Here is a 14,096-nt window from a genome sequence, read left to right on the forward strand (position 1 = left end):
CACTGTCACAAAGAGCTACAAATTGGCTGGCTTCAACAATGGGGATTTATTGCCTCATGGTTCTGGAAGTCAGAAATCCAAAGTCAAGGTATCAGCAGGGTCATGCTCCCTCTGAAGTCTACAGGGTTCTGGAGGCAGGTGGCCAGGGATCATTTGTTTAAGTTAATCTTTGCACCTGCCACATGGACTTCTTTTTCTGTTTAATTCTCTCCTTCCTATAAGGACATCCAGCATCTTGGATTAGGACCCAGCCTACTCTAGTTTGATCTCATCTTAACCAATAACACCTTCAAAAATCCTAATTTGGTCTCCTTTCTCTTTCTAGGTTTTACCTCCACCATATCGTCCACACATTATATGGTCTAACCCCAAAGTTTGCCACTTCTTGAATTTCCCCTTTGACTTTCCCATTCAGGAATCTTTGTTTATATTTCTCAGTTTGAGAAAGCCCTTGACCATGATATATAGCCATTGTGCTCATCCTACCTCTCAGTAGGTTTTTCTGAGACCCTCTTGTGACTTTGGGCTCAGCTCTCATCTCTTTTTTTCTGGCAGTCTGAATGTACCCATCTGTTCTTCCCATTAGATGGAGTCCGTTGCTTCTAGTTACATGATCCACACTGCATAAATGTGAATAACTCCATGAACCACAAGAGTGACATTTATGTTTCACATCACAGATTACCAAATATTCATAGCAATCATGTGGAATATGATTTGCATCCTCACTTTAATACATCAAACTGAGATTCAGTGTGGTAATGTGGTATTACCCGAGATGGTACATGATAGTCTAGAGGCCCAGACCCTTGTCAATTGAATCCATGTTCCCTTGTTACATGACTGTTCTTGTGTTATCCCAAGACCAAGTGTAATTCACGATGATGCTTCCTCGGTTGTTCGAGCAAATACCATGCAATGGGTTTGCTTAAACAGTGAGACTTTATTGGCTCATGGTTTTGAGGCTAAGAAAAGCCCAAATCAAGCTGTCATCAAGGTGATGCCTTCTCCCTGAAGGCCATGGCATTCTGGATCTGGCTGCCAGTGATCCTTGATGTGGGACTCCTCCAGCACACCGCAAGGCACATGGAGGCCTCTCCTGGTCTCTCCTTTCTCTTTTGGCTTCTGTTGATGCTCAGCTCCTGGCTGCTCCCTCTGCGGCTTTCTCTCGCTATGTCTGAATTTCACTCCATTTATGAGGGACTCCAGTAATAGTGTTAAGACTCATCCCAAATGAGGTGGGCCACACCTTAACTGAAGTGACCTCATCAGAAAGTCCTACTTACAATGGGTTCACACCCACAGGAATGGATTAAGTTTAAAAACAGGTTTTCTGGACACATACAGCTTCAACCAGCTTGATTTCTCTGTGCTGATCCACAGAGGTGTAAGGGCACAGCTTTTCACACCCAGGGAACTTGCTTCTCTCTGCCTCCTTGGCTCTGCTGATTTGAAACTGGTTTGAATAGTCCAAGGAAATCTCAGATTAGAGAGCAACCTAGATATATCATCTAGTGTGTTTCCAATTCTGGAAAGAAAGACACTAGCATTCATCCTAGATAGAACAAGTCATTATAAAAGCCTCTAGAATAGCATTGTGTGTTCTCTTTGAGCAGAGTGGATTAATTTGTTTTAGGAGTGAGAGAGGCACCAGATTCCACCTTTATTTCTTTGAATCTTGCTTTTTATATTTCAATTTAATTTTATCATTTGTTGCAGCTCCTTTGGAAAATTAGCATGTAACTATAAACTATATTAAATAAAAGTTTAACCACCTCCAGGAAATCATCCATTATTTCTATTTTAAAACAACTGTCATTATCATCTTCCTCAGTTGAGCATAATTTTCACAAAATTGAGAAATTAAAATATGTCATAGTTTGCATCCTGTTTTCATGTAAATGACTGATGGGACATCAGTACAGAGTCTTGACTGTTTCCTCTTCCACCGCAGATGTTGAGGAATTCTTCCCAGGAATTCTTCCTGGCAGACTCTGCTTCTGGGTCTCCTAGTGCAGCAGACATTCCTGGATTGTAGCACAGACTACAGTTTGTTGTAGTTAGTTTCCTGTTTATTTAATTCTTGTTAGCCTGTGATTGTGAGCTTTTTGCATATCAGGAAAAGTGTCTCCAGTTCATATCTCCTCTGAATGGAATATGCTGGAGTGGATGCCTGGTCACTGCGTGCAGGCATGGAGTGGGATTCTGTTATTTAAGAAGCAAGATGAGTTCTATGCACTGGTGCATAATAAACCGCATATTTAGCTTTTAGCAAAACTGTATGAAGGCATATATCCATGTAGAGTAAAATAAGCTTCATGTATTTCCTAAAACAGGGGCATCTTCTTGGTCGATGTAGTCATGGATACACAATGAGAAAGCATCAAGACGTAAAGCAAAAATTGAAAATTTAATGTTTGCAGTGTTTAGTGGGCAAGCTGTCACACTGCCTGATATAGTCACATAGTTATTTTTTGTTTTTGTTTTCATTTTTCATTTTTATGTGGTTGATTGGGCATGACTGAATTGAACTCTGGAGGATCCTCTGCTTTGATGATCACCTTCCAGCAGCCTTCTTGACCTTCTGTGTTATCTTCATTGTCAGAACAGACATGTTTATGATGGTTTGGTTTTCACAAAGGGAACTGCCAGTGCCTTTCTCACCTCCTAGAGGCAACGTTGGGAGAAAAGATGCTCACAAACATAGTAAGTGATACAGTTATTTGCTAGCACCCATGCCACATGCTTAATCTTTACTACCAGTGTGATTCCTTAGGAGAGGTCCTATTATTAAAATTTTAGTTTCTTTATATTAATCTTAAATTTCATTTTGGCAAAGTGATTCATTTACCCTTTCTTTCTTAAGTAAAGCAAAACTTTTGACAATTAAACCGGAATTTTCCTCTTCAAAGGAAATGATATTTTAATGAATTTTTCTTTTTTAATCTCTGGAGAAGGAGCTCCATGAGGCCCTAGAGAAAGGATGGAGGAGGAGATAAGAGACTTGCCTCCTACTTGCTGTCTCTGCTTTCCTACTCCGCTTCTTTTTTTATGCTTTGTGTTCCCAAGCTGAAATGTAAGGTAGTTGTATTCCAAAGCACAAAGCATTTTGTGTCACCTTCGCTGAACTCTTTTCTCTAACTGGAATACTGCTGCCCCTCTCATCTTCTGGAAATATCTTTAACTATTCACATGATGTCTCCTCTAGAAAGTCAATCCTGACAGTTTCTCAGCCCACTAAGAGAATAAATCCCTCTTCTTATTTTTTAATACCTTTCCAGAATCCTAGTCTCTTTAACTTGCTTTGTTTTTTTTCATAGAATTTACTAATATGTAGTATAATGTATAAATGTCTCATTTCTTATATTAGTTATATATTTCCCATTGCTAGAAGATAAGCCCCATGGACATCTGACTTTTTTTTTCCCTGCTATTTCACTAATTAGTTTTAGATATCCAGAGCAGTGTCTGGAGAGTTGAAAACTAATCTGTTCAACAAATGCACCCATTGTTCCATTTATATCAAACAGTATGGTGATATGTAGATTGGTATTTGAATCCTGGATGATAGAGAAAGCTATGTGAGGACGGGGGCCCTATTCTAGTCAGCTTCATAGACACAGCACATGTTGCACTACTGGCATGGAAAAGTGTCAATAATTATTCTTCAAATAAATGAGAACCTGAGCAAAAGAGTTTCTGACTTGTTTCCTGTGTCTTATAGTGGCTCAGAGTCAGTACCATCCTACTACAGGGGTCCTCAGCATTTAGAGCTCCCTGCATTTAGAGCTTCCTGTCACAATTAAAACACTGATTCATTATTATTAATAAATATTTTAATAGTATGCATGAAGGGACTAAAGACTAACATTAGCAGGTCAGCAATACTAGCCATCATGGTCACCTGCAATGAATGGAGGGTCTCCAGGTACTTCTAAAACCACTGTCAGGTAGGTCTGTCTGGGTACCACAGTGCTGATAGAGAAGAATCTCTCACTATCGGGCATCTGCTTGTCCAGCAGGATTCTCAGGATGCTGGTTGGGTGCTATTCTTCTTCTTCTTTTTTTTTTTTAACTATCCCCTTGCAACAAATGAAGTCCCCTCTATGGTCACCACCATACCCTACTCTAGTCTACTGGAGACCAACAGCATTCACCTTACCTGGGGCTAGTTAAATGCTTGGCACTTAAGGCCCCACCCCAGGCCTACTGAGTCAGCACATGCATTTTAACAAGAGCCCCAGGGCATTCAAATTCCCAATGACTTTTGAGAAGCACACAGGTATAAAGAAAGCATTACCAGGCTACACCCTTTTTCAAATGAGCTAAAATCCAGGTCCAACCTGTGTTAGTTTAAAGACGTCACATAGCTCACAGGCTTATACTTGTATCTGTAGCAAAAGTGTTGATGTACAGAAAGACTGAGAAACATTGACAATGACAAACAGACAGCTGTGCAAATATAAAGCAAGCCATTCAAATAAGAGCAGTACCTAGAGTCACATTCCTTACAAAGAATGGAGTGAGGGTATTGTTCATAATAGGGAAGGGACAGATGAGTCATAAATTACTAGGATGGTCCTAGAGGAAAATAGCTTTCCCATTGCCAGTCAGAAGAAAAGGATGTAAAACATGGACTCTCAGCATTTGGAGTTCCTTTGCATCAATTAAAACACTGATCCATTAATAACAATAATAATTGTAATAGCATACTTGAAGGAACTATTTTTAAAATATTATTTCAAAGACAGAGTGATTGCAATCAGGTAAACTTAAAGGAAGGACTCAGGGAAGATATGGATGCTAAAGGGAAGATTTAAAAAATGAAAATCCTCTGGTTTCAGTGCAGATCTACCAAATCAATATCTCCAGGTTTGGCCCAGGAATCTTTATTTTTAAAGGAGCATCTCTGGTGATTTCAATGCACAGGAAGGCAACGGAACCACAAACACAGGCCAGCACACCATCCTATGATGGAGCCACCTGTGTAAAAACGCAGGCAAGAAGTTTTACAGCCACTTTTTGTATTGGACATGTGGCCAGGCATCCTACTCATCAAAGCAGCCTACTTGGCCTTCCTTTAGCAGTGCTTCAGAAATTTGTTGCTGAGTTTAAATTTCTCAACTTTTTTTAACCAGCTGATTAAATTTCTGCCACATAAGTCTGTCACAATACCTTGTTCACATTCTGCTCTGCTATATAATTAACTATGAAGATGTTTCACTTCTCCACTGAAGAATGAGCAGATAATATTCTTCTTTTTAAATTTTTTTAAACAAATATTTAATTCTGAAACATTTTCAAATGTACAGAAAAGTTGTGAAGTAGTAGAGTTCTTGTATGCTCCACACCCATTTCATCCATTCTTAACATCTTACATTTATTACAAGTAATGAATTGATAAGAATAATGCTAGTTATACAGCTATTTGTGTAGATGTGCTCTGTCAACTTTATGAAGTTCCCCTCTATGCTTAATTTGCTAAGAGTTATGATAAATGTGTGTTGGATTTTGTCAAATGATTTTCCTGCATCAATTGATGTGATTCCATCATTTTCCTTCCCAAGCCTGTTGATGTGGTCAGTTACATTTATGAATTTTAGATTATCAAATGAGATTTGCATACCTGAAGTAAAGTCCACTATGTTGTGGTGTTTAATTCTTTTTATATATTGTTGAGTTTGATTAGCTAATATTTCATTTAGGAGTTTTACATTCATATCACTACAGATATTGGTCTGTAATGTTCTTTGATTGTAATGTCTTTGTGTACTTCTGCTATTAGGGTAATGAATAACTTGTTCCTGTTTCTATTTTCTGGAAGAAATCATAAAGAATTGGTATTATTTCTTCCTTAAATGTCTGGTATAATTCACCAGTGAAACCATCTGGGGCTAAAACTTTCCTTTTTGGAAGACTTTTAATTATTGATTCAATTAATTTCTTTAATAGATAGAGGGCTATTCAGGTTATATATTTCACCTTGTGTGAGTTTTAGTAGTTGGTGTACCTCAACTAATTCACTTCAGCTAAGTTATCAAATTTATAGGCAAAGAAGTTTTTCTATATTATTTTTCTATTATCTTTTTAAAGACTGTGACACCAGTACTATGATCCCTCCTTTTTCCCCAAACATTGGTAGATTGTATCTTCTCTTTCTTTTTTTTTTTCACTGTTAACCTGTATAGGGGTTTATATATTTTACTGATCTTTTCAAAGTAATAGATTTGGTTTTATTGATTTTCACTATTATTCACCTATTTTCAGTGTCGTTGATTTCTGCTATGTTTTTTATGATTTCTTTTCTTCTCCTGTCCTTAGTCATAAATTGTTCTCTTTTTTCACTTGTATATTATGATGGAAGATTAAGTTATTATTATTTTTTTAATGGGTAGGCTCTGGGAATTGAACCTGGGTCTCTGGCATGGCAGGCAAGAATTCTGCCACTGAGGAGACTTTGCACTGCCCTAAGGTACTGTTCTTAATGCAATTTTTTTGAGATATGTTCACACACCATATTATCATCCAAAGTGAACAATGATTCACAGCATCATCATGTAAGGTATTGTTTTTTGACCTTTCTTTTTTACCATGTGCACTCAATGCTATATATTTCCCTGGAAGCACTAGTTTCACTACATCTCCCAAATTTTAAGTTGCATTTTCATTTTAAATAGTTAAAAATATATTTTATTCCAGGACCATGCACATGCCCCTCCAATATATATATATATATATATATATATATATTTAAATTTCTATTGAAACTTCTTTGACCTATGGGTTATTTAGAAATATGCTGCTTAATATCCAACTATTTGGGATTTCCCAGCTATTTTTCTGTTATTGATTTCTGGTGTAAATTCTAGTGATTTCTAGTGTAGGTGGTCTGAGGACACCCTTTGTATGCTTATATATTTTTATATTTTATATTATTATTTTTTATATTAACATGTGTTTTATCACCCAGAAAGTGGTCTATCTTGGTGAATGTTCCATGTGGGCTTCAGAAGAATGTGATTCTGCAGTTTGGGGATGGAGAATTCTTTCAATATCACTGAGATCAAAGTGATTGATAGTGCTATTCAGGTCATCTATACACTTACTGATTTTCTGCTATTTGGTTGTTCAATTACTGAAAGAAAGGTCTGATGTCTCCATATGTAACAGTGAATTTATCTAATTCTAACCATCTTTGTTTTATGCATTTTGATTTTGATTTGTTAGATGCACACAGGTTTAGGAGTGTTGTCTTCTGGAGAAATGACCCTTTTATCATTATGGAGTGTACTTCTTTATTGCTGATATTTTTCTTTGTTCTGAAATCTGCTTTGTCTGAAATTAATGGAGCCATTCCAGATTTCTTTTGACTTGTTTTAGCATGGTATTTCATTCTCCATCCCTTTACTTTTACATTTAAAGTATACAAATCGTTATATGTAAAGTGGGTTTCTTGTAGATAACATATACTGGATCTTATCTTTCCTTTTTTAATCCAGTCTGACAATCTCTGTCTTTTAATTGGCATTATTTAGACCATTCATATTTAAAGTGATTATTATATTGTTGAATTATACTGACCATGTATGTAACTTAATTATACATCTTTGTAAAATATTTTGGTGGTTGCTCTATATTTTAAACAAATATAGTAAGACCTCAACAGCCCTATACTGCTTCATGTGTAGTGCAGTTACCTTATAAAATGGTATTCTCAATTCTTCTCTCCTGTCCCTGTGGCATTGCTTTCTTTTATTTCACTTATCCATATGCTATAAGCACACTGTTACTATTAGTACTTTCAATTAAAAGTAGTTTGATAAATTAAGAATAAGAAAAAATTAAAAAAAAAAACTTGATCTACCCTTCATTTATCCCTAATCTGATATTCATTTCTTTTTTTCTTTATGTAGATCCAAATTACTGATCTATATAATTTTCCTTGGGCCTGAAAACTTCTATTAGCATTTCTTGCAGGTAAGATCTCCTGGCAATGAATGACCTGCTTTTGAATATCTGAAAAAGTCTTTATTTCTCCTTCACATTTTTTTTAAAATTAACTTTTTTTATTGTATAAAATAACATATATGTAAAACAAAGAAAGAAAAAAACAATAGTTTTCAAAGCACTCTTCAACAACTAGCTACAGGATAGATCCCAGAGTTTGTCATGGGCTACCATACCATCATCTCAAATTTTTCATTCTAGCTGTTCAGGACATTGGAGTCTAGAAGGAATAAATATATATATATTTTTGTCATCACAATCAACTTTTTTGTGTATGTGAGTGAAAAATAACACATCTACAAAGAAAGCAATAAATTTCAAAGGACAGTACAACAATTAGTTGCAGACCAGATTTCAGAGTTTGGTATGGGTTGCAACTCCACAATTTTAGGTTTTTACTTCTAGCTGCTTTAAGATACTGGAGAATACAAGAAATATCAATATAATGATTCAGCAATTATATGCGTTTGTCAAACCCTACCTTCTCTGTATAACTCCACCATCATCTTTGATCTCTTTGCCACTCTTTAGGCATATTTAGGCTATGGCCATTTTAACTTTTTCATGTTGGAAGGGGCTGTCAATAATATGGTGTAAGGAGATGGAACTGGCTGATATTCTTGAGAGGCTGGCCCTTCTGCATTTCAGGACTTTCTGGTCCAGGGACCCATCTGGAGATTGTAGGTTTCTGGAAAGTTACCCTAGTGCACAGAACCTTTGTAGAACCTTACATATTGCCCTAGGTGTTCTTTAGGGTTGCTGGAATGGTTTTGGCTGGGATTTGGCAAGTTATGATAGGTAGTAATGTCTAACTGAAGTTTGCTCTTCTTTTGAAGAGCAACTTCTCTGGACATAGAATTCTAGGTTGGTGTTTCAGTTTGCTAAAGCTGCTGGAATGCAATATAACAGAAGTGGGTTGACTTTTACAATGGGGACTTATTAGTTTACAACCTTACAGTTCTAAGGCAATGAAAATGTCCCAGTTAAGGTACCAATGAGATCATACCTTTTCTGAAGGAAGAATTATGTCAACCTGGGTTCCATGTCACATGGGAAGGCACATGGCTGGTATATGTTGATCCTTCTCTCCCAGGTTTTGTTGCTTTCAGCTTCTGGCTTTTTCAGTATCTGTGGGTCCTTGCTTGCTTCCCCCAAGGTTTTTCTTTCCAGGTCCACTGAGTGTTTCTCTCTTTGAGCTTTCTCCAGGTGTTTCTCTCTTTTATCCTCATAAAGGACTCCAGTAAAACTCAATTGAAACAACCTAATCAAAAGGTCCCACCCATAGTAGGTTTGCACCTACAAGAATGGATTAAAAGAATATGGAATATTCTGGGGTACATAACAGCTTCAAACTGGAATGCTTGGCACATTTTTTCTTTCACTAATTTAAGATTTAATCCCTCTTTCTTCTTGCTTGTGTAGTTTCTCTTGAGAATTTTGTGGTAATTCTAATCTTTTTTACCTCTTTAGAGAAGGTGGAGTTCCCCCCACCACCCTTTGGCCTATTTCAAGAGTTTCTCTTTTTCTTTGGTTTTCTGCAGTTTGGATATGATATGCCTAGGTGTTTTCTTTTTTTTTTTTCTTTTAAGGGGGTGAATATTTATCCTAATTGGTGTTCTCTGAGCTTCTTGGGTCTCTGGTTCGGGGTCTGTCATTCATTTTGGAAAGTTTTCTGCTATCATTAGTATCAAAAATTTCTTCTGCTCCATTTTCCCTGTGTTCTTCCTCCTGTGTTCCAATTATATCTGTGTTACACCATTTGATTTTGTCCTACAGTTTCTGGATGCTGTGTTCTGTTTTAATTTAGTTTTTCATTCTTTTTTCTCTTTGCACTTCGGTTTAAGAAGGTTCTATTTTCCTATCTTCATGAGCAAAGATTCTTTTCTCAGCTTTCTCAAGAATATATCTATGAATTCATGGAAAATATTTCACCACTTTCCATGACCCTGCACTCTGTAGGATTTCTTCCTTTGTGCCTGGAATTTTTCCCTCTTTTCTTTCTCTTTTTTCCTTTACCAACATTTTGGAAAGTAGTTCTTGTCCCTGGCAATGATACAAATGTTTGGCTGCCATATCAGATCAATCAACCCATCCTCTTGGGCCCAAGAGTAGATACTTCATGAAAGCTTCCCAAGGGCTTCTAACGCACACCATCGACTAAAAATCACTGTTTTAAACAAGAGTGATAATTTTCACTCCTCTGCTCTTTATATTCTGCTTCTTTGTTTGTGCAACAGCATTTACCCCATAATTCATGAATTACAGATTTATCTCCCCAGCCCAAACTGAAAGCTTTATCTTTATGATGCAAAATTTTACCTGGGTTTCTCCACCAAGGTGGTGTTAAATGTGTGTGACCCCAGAACCACTCTTATTCCCCATGTACCAAACTGAAGTCATCAACTGATTCCCTAAAACTCCTTTTATCTGTATCACTTTGATGTCAGTAGCTGGGCCTTCCCACTAATCAGTTACTAAAGACAGAAACTCATTCTTGACTCTAATCCAATTCTTTACTCTATACATGTAACAAATTCCTAAATCTTCCTCATTTTACTTTCTAAATATTTCTTGAAACTGTCTCTATTTTCATTTCTTCTGTGACTCTGAAGTGGGAACCCTCTTCATCTCATAGTTCTACTACTACAGATTAACTAACTCTTACTTCCAGGTGCCCCCTAATTTCTATTCTCCATGCCACCACACCCTGGTGATCCACCAACTGTCATTCTTGTTGTGTCCCAGCATGACTTAAAACCATTAAATGGATTTGTGGAGAGCCACAGAATATATTTCAAGCTCCTTGGCATCCTGAATTTCTAGACCCTAATCTCTCACTGCTGTCTGATTTTCAGTCTCCTTTTGACATCAATAAAATCAGTATTTCTCTCTTTTCACATGGAACCATTTTGTACAAGCAGATAGCTTGTTATTTATGCTGTCCTGTCTCCCAGTATCACCTTCCATTCTTTCCTTCCAGCTCTCTCTTTCTTTCTGATATTTTCATCTTTATAAAGTCTATCCATTCTTTAATGCTCAAACCAAGTCTCACCTTGTCCAGAACACTTCTCTGAAGAATCACAGGCTGGATTAGGTGACTCTGACATGAGATTCCTACAGTTCCCCATACAATGTTGTGTTTAGAGAAAGACTCACCATTTTGAGACTGTGGCTGGACAAAGGCCAGTGGGCTGGAAGGGAGCCTCCAGAATCTAGGTATCTGACTGAGAACCAGGATTCACATGCCCAAGGGAAACTTATCTGAAAAATAAAGGGAATAAAGCTGAACACTGGTGTTCTGGTTTGCTAACTGCTGGAATGCAATATACCAGAAATGGAATGGTTTTTAAAAAGGAAAATTTAATAAATTACAAGTTTTCAGTTCTAAGGCTGTGAAATTGTCCATGTTAAAGCAAATCTATAGAAATGTCCAATCTAAGGCACCCAGGGAAAGATACCTTGGTTCAAGAAGACAGATGACATTCAGCATTTCTTTTTCATCTGGAAATGCACCAGGTGAACATGGAGGCATCTGCTAGCTTTCTCTCCAGACCTCTTGCTTCATAAAGCTCCCTGAGAAGCATTTTCCTTCTTCATCTCCAAAGGTCACTGGCTGGTGTACTCTGTGGTTCTCTCATCATTCTGTCATGGCTCTGCAGCTCTCTCCTCATTCTCAGGAGGAACTCTTTCCAAAATGTCTCCTCTTTTATAGGATTCCAGTAAACTAGAATGGGTGGAGACAAGTCTCCATCTAAACAAGTTTAATACCCACAATTGATTGAGTCACAGCTCCATGGAAATAACTTAATCAAGTTTCTAACCTATAGTCCTGAATAGGGATTAGAAGAAACCCTTGCTCCCAGAAGATTTATTAGGATTAAAACGTGGCTTTTCTAGGGTACATAAATCCTTTCAAACCAGCACAACTGGTGAAAGAAGAAACAAGAAAAGGGGAAAATATGACTCAACAAAGTAGCTAAAGATATAAATCTTGGTAGAAGAAATATTTCTGGTGAAGATTTTAGATGTGAAATTCTCGACCCTATCCAGAGTGACTTTTTCTGCAGAAATCATGGAATGGTGGAGATGATTGGATTTGTTGTTGAAGCCAGTGAAGTGGTTACATATATATCCAAATAGACACAGCTTACAAGGGTCTGATTGGACAACTGATATCAGTGTTTTGAAAGCATCTTTTAGCATGTCTGACTCTCTCCTTAGATTTGAGGAAGTAACTTGAAGATAACAGCTATTAGTTTTTATCACTATATTCCTAGCTTCTGGCAGTGTCCCGGTAGAGAGAAGCTCAGCAAATATTTGTGGTATTAGAAAGATCGTTAATGCCTTGGCAGCACCGTTCTTGGAGCTCCTAATAAACGATGTGAAGGCACTGGACTACATGCAGTTGATCTCTGGGGATTTATCTGATGGTTTTAAGTTATGCTATGTCATGTCAGAGTGAAGATCAACGGTGTTTGCTGTGCTCTTGGTAACACTGAAACCTCAATACTTTTCATTCTCTCATCCTTCTCTGATCAACTTTACTGCTGCCTTACTAGAAATAATATGATATTTACCTATTTAGAGAGATAGCAATAAAATGCACTTTTAGCCATGCCAATAGTACTGATAAATTAATTTTTAGGTTTTACACTTAACTTAAAGGATAAATATAAGAACAGATAAACTGTCTCTGATTGTCCCTGAAAGTGTGGGTATTTTGTTATATTAATTGAATCACCAATTTTTGCAGCCTAAAGTAACAAAAACTGTACATTAGCTTCCTATGGCTACTTAAAAAAAAACACTTCAAACTTAAGTGGCTTAAAGTAACACATTTATTCTCTTACAGTTCTAAAATCAGAAATCCAGTATGTGTCTTGCTAGCTGAAAATGAAGGAGTCGGTAGGACTGATTCTTTCTGAACACTTGAAGAGAGAATCCACTTCTTATCTCTTTCAGCTTCTAGAGTCTGTTGGCTTGGCTTACAGCCACTCTGGTCTATGCTTCTGCCTTCACATCATCTTTCTCACACTCTGATCTCCTTCCTCCCTCTTAGATGGATCCTTATGATTATATTCATTCCATCCAGATAATCCATGATAATTTTCATGTCTCAAGACCCTTAACTTAGTCACATCTGCAAAGTCTCTTTTGCCTTATTAGCTAACACATACAGGTTCTAAGGATTAATATCTTTACATCTTTTGGGACCATTGTTCAACCTATCACAAGTTGAGAAGCCTCAAGTTTGTCCAAACTCTTATTTATGGGTGAAAAATTGAATATGGAGATGGAAAATGTTTGACCCAGGTGACACATCTTGTCAGTCACATCCTAAGAAAAGAACTAATGTCATGCTTCTAAGTTCTTTCCAAAGCACCACTGTCATCTTACAATAAATATACCTAATATTCGCATCTGAATGAGTACATTTCTTAAGGTTCTTTCGTAGTCCACGAGTACGAAGTGATTTATATGAAAGATTGAGCAATAATTTGAAAATTACTTTTACCACATTTTCCCACACATTGTGTAATACTCTGCTGTTGTGCTATACCAAAGTGCTACCAAAGTATCTCATAAATAAAAAAAAGAAAAGAGCTTAAAAGATCCCAACAAGTAAACATGCAAATACTTATAAGGGCCAATAATGCAATCTTAAATGGTTTTAATTTTGAGATAAAAAGAAGAGAAATTGGAAAGGGCAACTACATGCTTTAAACAGAAGTACAAGAGCTCAAGATAATGGCTGGCCAAGCCAGGATAACAACTCAGGTTATTCTAGATCATTCTCAGAGCCCCTGTGACCTGTGGAATGCAGATTAGTCATTTTTCAATTTCTCAGGGACCTTCCTCACCTCTAAGATGCTTCATTCTGTTAGCCTTATGAAACAAACAAATGCATTCACAGATATGACCCTTCTCTTCAGTTGGAGTTCCTCATAGAAATTATTAAACAAGCTGGGAGCAATTTTGTCCACTATTGAGTGGATTTCTCCTCTGTCTGCCAGCCATGGGGCTTGAGAATGTGTGGGGTCCCCATTAAGTCCCAGTTAACAACTAATGCTGTTGATCACACCCAATGT

The 14,096-nt window shown here is 37.1% G+C and overlaps 1 long non-coding RNA gene across 3 annotated transcripts in view; it reads right to left on the reverse strand.

Annotated features, from left to right (window-relative positions):
* The window catches only part of LOC143684782 (uncharacterized), a 111,376-nt gene that overhangs the window by 39,814 nt on the left and 57,466 nt on the right, over positions 1–14,096 (reverse strand). For all 3 annotated transcript variants that reach the window (XR_013176166.1, XR_013176168.1, XR_013176164.1), the window contains one exon: positions 11,164–11,268. This is a non-coding gene — a long non-coding RNA (uncharacterized LOC143684782). The remainder of the gene's footprint in view (positions 1–11,163; positions 11,269–14,096) is intronic.

Source organism: Tamandua tetradactyla, chromosome 1 (assembly GCF_023851605.1).
Source record: "Tamandua tetradactyla isolate mTamTet1 chromosome 1, mTamTet1.pri, whole genome shotgun sequence".
Classification (NCBI taxonomy): Eukaryota; Metazoa; Chordata; class Mammalia; order Pilosa; family Myrmecophagidae; genus Tamandua; species Tamandua tetradactyla.